Raw genomic sequence first — 6,977 nt, forward strand, 5'->3', positions numbered from 1 at the left:
GGCAGGAAATTCTACGAGTAATGGTCATAACTGGAACCTATTTTTCTCCATATACTGTAATGAACGTTAGCTCGACGGCCGTTGGGGGTGGAGCTGCGTGTGACATCATCACGCCTCCCACGTAATCACGTGAACTGACTGTGACCGCAGTACGTAGAAAAGAAGGAAGAGCTCCCAAAGAGCGCTGAAGAAAAACACTGAATACTTTATTCGCAAGATACAAGTTTAATGAGAAGACACAAGGTATAAACGAGACTTTGGATCACTTTGTAACGGAGTTAAAATTGCTGTAGCGAGAAACTTTTAAGTGCCGGGTCTTAGCTAACATTAAATAAAGCCGTGGACATCGCAACATCACACAAGAGAGCAGCTCACGTGAGCTGACTGATCGCAGTACGAGTGATCACTTCCATGCATCAAACCTTTTCAAAAAACGCATTACACAATTGACAAGGTAGGAAAAGAATATGCTCCGAGTTGAGCTCCACAGCTTAACACGGTCTTGCGGAAGCAACTTCGTCACACTGCCACCAAATACTCACAGAAAAATCCACAAGTTAATACACACGCTGTCTCTAGAGTTTCTCCACACTCAATGTATTCCTCGCATCCCCTTTATACCCTCTGATCTCCCATTTCAATTCAGATGCCTCCAATTTCCAGTAAGGCTCTGCTGCGCGATGACAAGTAATAAGTCTCAGGGACAGACCCTACAAAACGATGCCATTGATTTCAGGCAAGATTGCTTTTCTCCTGGACAACTATACGTTGCATTCTCAAGAGTAAGCTCGCGCAGCTTCGTCATATTACAACCGGAGTGCAGCCAGAAACTTCGTTTATAAAGCAGTGGAGAAGCTGTGTGAAGGCAGCTACACAAAAAAACAGCAGAGCGCCACATTCTGAATGTATTCCTGGCATCACCGTTATATCCTCTGATCTCCCATTTCAATTGAAATGCCTCAAATTTCCAGTAAGGCTCCCTACAAAAGGTTGCCATTGATTTGAGGCAACATTGCTTTCCTCCTGGACAAAACTATACATTGCATTCTCAAAAGTAATCTCAGTGCACAGCTTGATCATATTACAACCGGACTGCTGAACTGACAACGTGGTATACAAAGAGATCCTTAACAGATAGTTATTGGTATATTTTCCCTCAGTTTAAAAAGGTTTTCTTTTCTTCTTAATAAAAATTTAAAAGCAGTTCTTCGTCGCTGCGAAGCACGGAGATTTTGCTATATACAGTATATATATATGTAGATATATATGTATGTATGTATATGTGTGTGTATATATGTAGATATGTATATATGTGTCTGTATATATATATATATATATATGTGTGTGTGTGTGTGTGTGTGTGTGTGTATGTATGTATATGTATATATTGTGGTCCCCGGCCGGGCTCCCAGGAGGACCGGAGGAGGGCTTGTGCCTCCTCCAGACCGCGAGGGGGCGTCCGCCCTGGTTATGTTGGGGGCCTCGGGTGAAGGGCTTGGAAGCCCAGCCCTGTAGGGACCCGTGGCCACCACCAGGCAGCGCCCCAGTGCCTGAATGTCCCGGGAGACCAGCACTTCCGCCACACCAGGAAGTGCTGGGAGGAAGACGACGGGGGACACCCGGGCGGCTTCCAGGTGCGCAGCCGGCACTTCCGCCACACTGGGGTGTGGCTTCGGAGGAATGCCGGGAAGTAGCTGGAGCCCATCCGGGTTCCCATTTAAGGAGCCACCGCTCTAAAATCAAGGCTGGAGTCGGGTGAGGAGAAAGACAAGGTCGAGGCAGAGGAGGCGTGGAGAGGCCCGTGTGTTGTATGTGTGAAGAAAGTGGCTATTGAGAGCCTAGACTTTGGGGGGTTTGGTGGCGGTGCACTTGACTTTGTATATAATTGTGTAAATAAACGTGGGTGATAGAGCAAATGGTGTCCGTCTGTGTGTGTCCGGGCCGCTATCTTTCACAGTGGCGTAGTCGGCAGGATGCTCCACCTGGGTCGAGGTGGGGACCTGCATTCCAGAAATGTTCTGTGAAAGGCCCAGCGCAACAGTGGAGCCCACCCACGTGCCGCAGGGCGGAGTGCACCCAACCCCGCAGCAACAAAGTGCTGTATGGACCACTGGGGGTCTGTTGAAGGACTTTGGGATTAAGGGGCAGCCCACCGACGCAGAGCCCAGGACGGGGGCTGCCGAGAAGGTCAGACTTGGGCTGTGGAAGCCGCAGCAGCAGCAGAGCTGCCAAGAGAGACGCTCTCCAGTGAGAGAGGAGAGCGAGAAGGCCAGCCAGAAATTCCATCTCAATACAGGTACGGGATTGGACAGTGTGTCCTGTTCTCTCGCCAGCAGTTGGTCAAAGGCGAGAGCAGGGAATGTCCGTCCCGTGCACCCAGGAAGCCCGAGTGGGCCTCAGCGAAAGGCCCATAGAGAGCAGTCGGTCGGTGGAACCACTCACAAGGTAAGCCCAAGGCCGGCTGCTTCTCTCTCCTTGGCGGCTGTGTTACAGGAGCTGCAAAAAAAACTGCGCCTTGTGCTGTCGCCGCCGGCCGAGCGATGTGCCTTCCGGGCGGAGACGCTGGACTCGGAAGGGATGGCAGTGGCGTCAGGTCGAGAGCCGCAGGCAGGAAAGGATCGGCGCACTGCAGGAGCTCCTGGACGGAGAGGTACAGCGGGGAAGGTAGGTGAGACCGACCCCATAAAGCTCCGGACGCCAGCGGGGCTGGGTCTGCGCTCTTACAATGAGCAGATCCTCGCCGCCACAGCGTCCCAAAGTAGGAGGAGGAAGCGGCTTGGGGAAGCCAGTTCCTCCGACATGGGAGGACGTGTCGCTGGGTGCGCGCATCCCGCAAAGGGCCGGCCTCTGCGGAGGCAGAGGAAAACCCCGCAGCGCGGGAGGTGGACTTACCGCATGGGAAAGTCGAAAGAGGGAGCAACAGAGGGCTGATCGGAGTGGAGAGCATTGGCCCAGTTGAAAGGACAAGCCGAGGGGCTGCGTTAGGGCAACGTCCCTGCCCCTTGTTTTTCTATTTTGTTTACAGGTTCGGGCCCTACCCTGCAATGTGTCGGCTTGGTGTCGAGGTGTCTTCGTCCTCGCGGAATGGTCCGCTGGTACCGGGAGGTCCCAGCTAGCGGGGGAGTACTGTCGCAGGTGGCTGGGTGTGGTCACCAATCAGCCACCTACTTAAGGAGCCGCCGCCCTGTAATCAAGGCTGGAGTCGGGTGAGGAGAAGGACAAGGTCGAGGCAGAGGAGGCGTGGAGAGGCCGGTGTGTTGTGTGTGTGTGAAGAAAGTGGCTATTGAGAGCCTAGACTTTGGGGGGTTTGGTGGCGGTGCACTTGACTTTGTATATAATTGTGTAAATAAACGTGAGTGATAGAGCAAATGGTGTCCGTCTGTGTGTGTCCGGGCCGCTATCTTTCACAATATATATATATGTATGTGTATGTGTGTATATATATTTATCTGTATGTATGTATATATGTATATGTGTGTGTGCATGTATGTATGTATATGTATATGTGTATATATGTATATATATGTGTAGATGTGTATATGTATATATATATATATATATAGATATGTGTATGTGTAGATATGTTTATATGTATATATGTATATGTACTGTATATATGTGTGTGTCTGTGTGTGTGTGTATATATATATATATATATATACGACAGCAACACTCATAACAGTGACAAAAGAATTACATTGACAATCATGTTACGTTATTTTTAAAAAGTTTCCTTTTCTTTTTCAGAACTTCTTTAACACACTACTTCTCCACTGCGAAGCGCGGGTATTTTGCTAGTACCATATAATGCTGTTCTAATTCTTTTTATTCCAATACCATCTCTTGTCTTTTTAGCTTTTATGCTACTATGTTCCTTCCTGTGATCCACCTTTTGAATCCCCTGTTACAAATTCTTTTTTATTGAAGAGTTTCCCATGTTTTTCTTGTTTTGAAACAACACAGAAAATATTGCAATCCATTTTAACTGTTTTTTTTATCTAGTCTAACTTCAGATGATTTCTCTCTCAGTTGTTCTTTTTGACTCATTTTTCTATTACTCCCACACTAATGCAAATGGTTGAACTCTGGATATTTATATCTCTTGAGACATTTTCCTTCATACATCTCCTCTTCTGATTCCATTGTTTTGCTTAATTTCATTTTGCCTCAGGGGGTTCTATACAAACTGACAGACGGCACATTACAAAACCTCTTAATAGTTCCATAGCTTTTTACCTCAAGTAAAAAGATATGCAAACCTCTTGACAGATTTCCCTGGAGACTGGAGGAGGCTTTCAGTCCTTTGTGAAATTTTACTTGTTTACTTACCAGACAAAGTAGTAATCCTACTGCAGTCATTGTGAATGAGGACCTGGGGTCCTAGTGCCTCCTTCAGGGAGTAGGCAGAGCTGACTGTCTGTAGCAATGAAAGAGCACTTTGCTGTGCTGCAAATTATTTTCTTTTCTCATTCTCCATGAGCTCACTGTTACTTTAAGCACTGTTGAGCATAACTCCATCTGACTGATAATGTAATCTAACAGAGCCAGGCGCATCTTCAACCATGAGTGAATTTGGCTTAAAGTTGGTTGGGAACAATTAGACCAGTGGTCTCAAACTCTGGTCCTGGAGGGCCACAGTGGCTGCAGGTTTTCATTCTAACCCTTTTCTTAATTACTGACCTGTTTTTGCTGCTAATTAACTTATTTTGAATTAATTTTAACTGACTTGCTCTTGAAGACTCATGCCTCTTGATTCTTTTTCCTTAAGTAGCAGCCAAACAATAATGTGATACAAAATGAGCCAAAACAGAACCAACAAATGGAATTGTCTGCTGTTGCACAAAAGGAGCAGGAATGAGCCATGAAATTAAAGAACAGGTTTAATTAACAACAAGAGTCGGCACCTCATTAAGCAGCTGGTTGGAGTGAAATTGGTTGGAGTTTCTGGCCCTGACTTAGTTGGCTCACTCACTTCACACTTCATTTCTGTTTGGGTGCCATTTAAGGAAACAAATGAAGTAATTCAGAGTATCGATGAAGACATTTAGGGGAACAAATCTTAAAAAACAAGTCAATTAAAATTAAAGGAAAAGGAGTTAATTAGCAGCAAAAATTGGTCGCCAATTAATAGAAGGGTTAGAATGAAAACCTGCAGCCACTGCAGACCTCCAGTTAAATTTTAAAATGTGTGTTGAGTGTGTGCAGAGAACATATTACAAATGTTAAAAATAAACATAACCTGTTGCAAGAGAAAATCATTCTGTAAAACCATATTGTACTTCAGTCTTTGAAGACATCACTGGACTAGTGGCAAAACTAAACAATGCATTGTCATTGACTATATGTGCTTTCTGACACTCTCAGTTACAACCATTAAGTCAGGCAAAATGTGACTGAAAGAAGCGGCAGCTATATTAGCGAAATGACACACTGTAAACAGTCTAACTGAATGGTGTGTTGTCCAGGTATCCTCTTCACCTCCAGTGAAAAGGAGTTGAAGAGAACTGATAAGGTGATAATAAAGGGCCACACTAAATACAGATTTAGGTGCTCATTTCACCTGAAACAGTAAATGTTTCTAATGAAACTGACACCTCGGATGAGGTTGCAAAGCCTCCAAGTTCTTACTGTACGTTGAAAATGAATAACTAAAGGAAGTTAACATTACTGTCTATTTGTAAATGCCAAACGGGCCATACCAGAATAATCGCAGTGTTTTAACTTGTAGTGTAGAAACAGACAACAATGCTTCTTTTAACATGACTTACTGCTATGCCATAAAGTTATACAATAGTCAAAATGGCAGCAAATCATCACAACAACAAGTATACAAATGCACTTCTCAAATGCACGGAGACAAGTACCTTCAGAGTTACTGCAGGGGAACAGCATCACCCACCACACTGACAATGAAATCGCTGGTGGGGCTTTGTCTGTCCTCATCTTTCATGGGAGCACTGTCTAGAATATTTACAGCAGTATGGGCTATTTAAACAAGAGCACTGCAAGAGTCAAGAAGTCTGAGGGTCTCCAGTGGCAGAAGGTTACAGCAAAACTCAGACTGCATGTGGATGACAGAAGCTGGATGAAGTGGTCAAAGTCAAAGTGCTGCATGTGGCAGAGAAGACAAATGGGAAGGAGTCAGGGGCGTTGATAATTCATAAGTGGAAAAAGATATCACAAAGAGGTGGCCACATGTAGGTAGTGAGATGTCTCTTCCTGATTGTACTCTGCACAACTAAAGAACAGCCTGGAGAACATACCAAGCATGTGGGCAGAGGAGATAATGTGAGGTGAGGTGCATTTCCTTGTGTTTAGCAGTATATTTGTTGTTTAGGTGGTGTTCCAGTGGCTCCTAATAGTGAGGAAGTTTGCATAGGCACACTTGGGTTTAGCAAAGAAAGTGGTTGGTATTCTGACATCAAAGAATAAGTACACCCAGTTGGCTCAAACCTGAATATCTGCATGGTCTGTGTGTGTATGTGTATGTGTACTTGTTTCTTCCATCACTATGCTCATTACAATAAATGAATCATTAAACTTAACTTGTGTTACTGAACTCTTGAATTGACAACAGCAATTTTAACTTTCTATTTTCTTTCATTGTCAGATCTTCTGTTCTGTCTCTTTTTCTCTCTCCTTGTCTTTCTATTGTTATTTTATGTATTTGTCGATACATTAGGAGAAATGGGACACTGCAACCTCGGCTATGAAAAATTCACAGACAGGCGGATTTTTGGGACTGGGTTTTTAGGAAAAAACCTTATGGGTGTAGCCTTTTCAGTGACAGATCATGGCACTATTCACTGCAAATGTTTTAGCAAGTTGTCCCTAGGCGTGTATTCTCAGAGAATCACATTTGGCCCCACAAGACTACTGAAAACCTGTTGAGTTCCTCCCTTTTTAAACACATTCATCTTCTTTCCATCAGATTCATTTTTTCTGTAGTGTCCCTAAAGGTTATTAACTTTTCATCC

The sequence above is a fragment of the Polypterus senegalus genome, chromosome 2 (assembly GCF_016835505.1).
Source record: "Polypterus senegalus isolate Bchr_013 chromosome 2, ASM1683550v1, whole genome shotgun sequence".
Classification (NCBI taxonomy): domain Eukaryota; kingdom Metazoa; phylum Chordata; class Cladistia; order Polypteriformes; family Polypteridae; genus Polypterus; species Polypterus senegalus.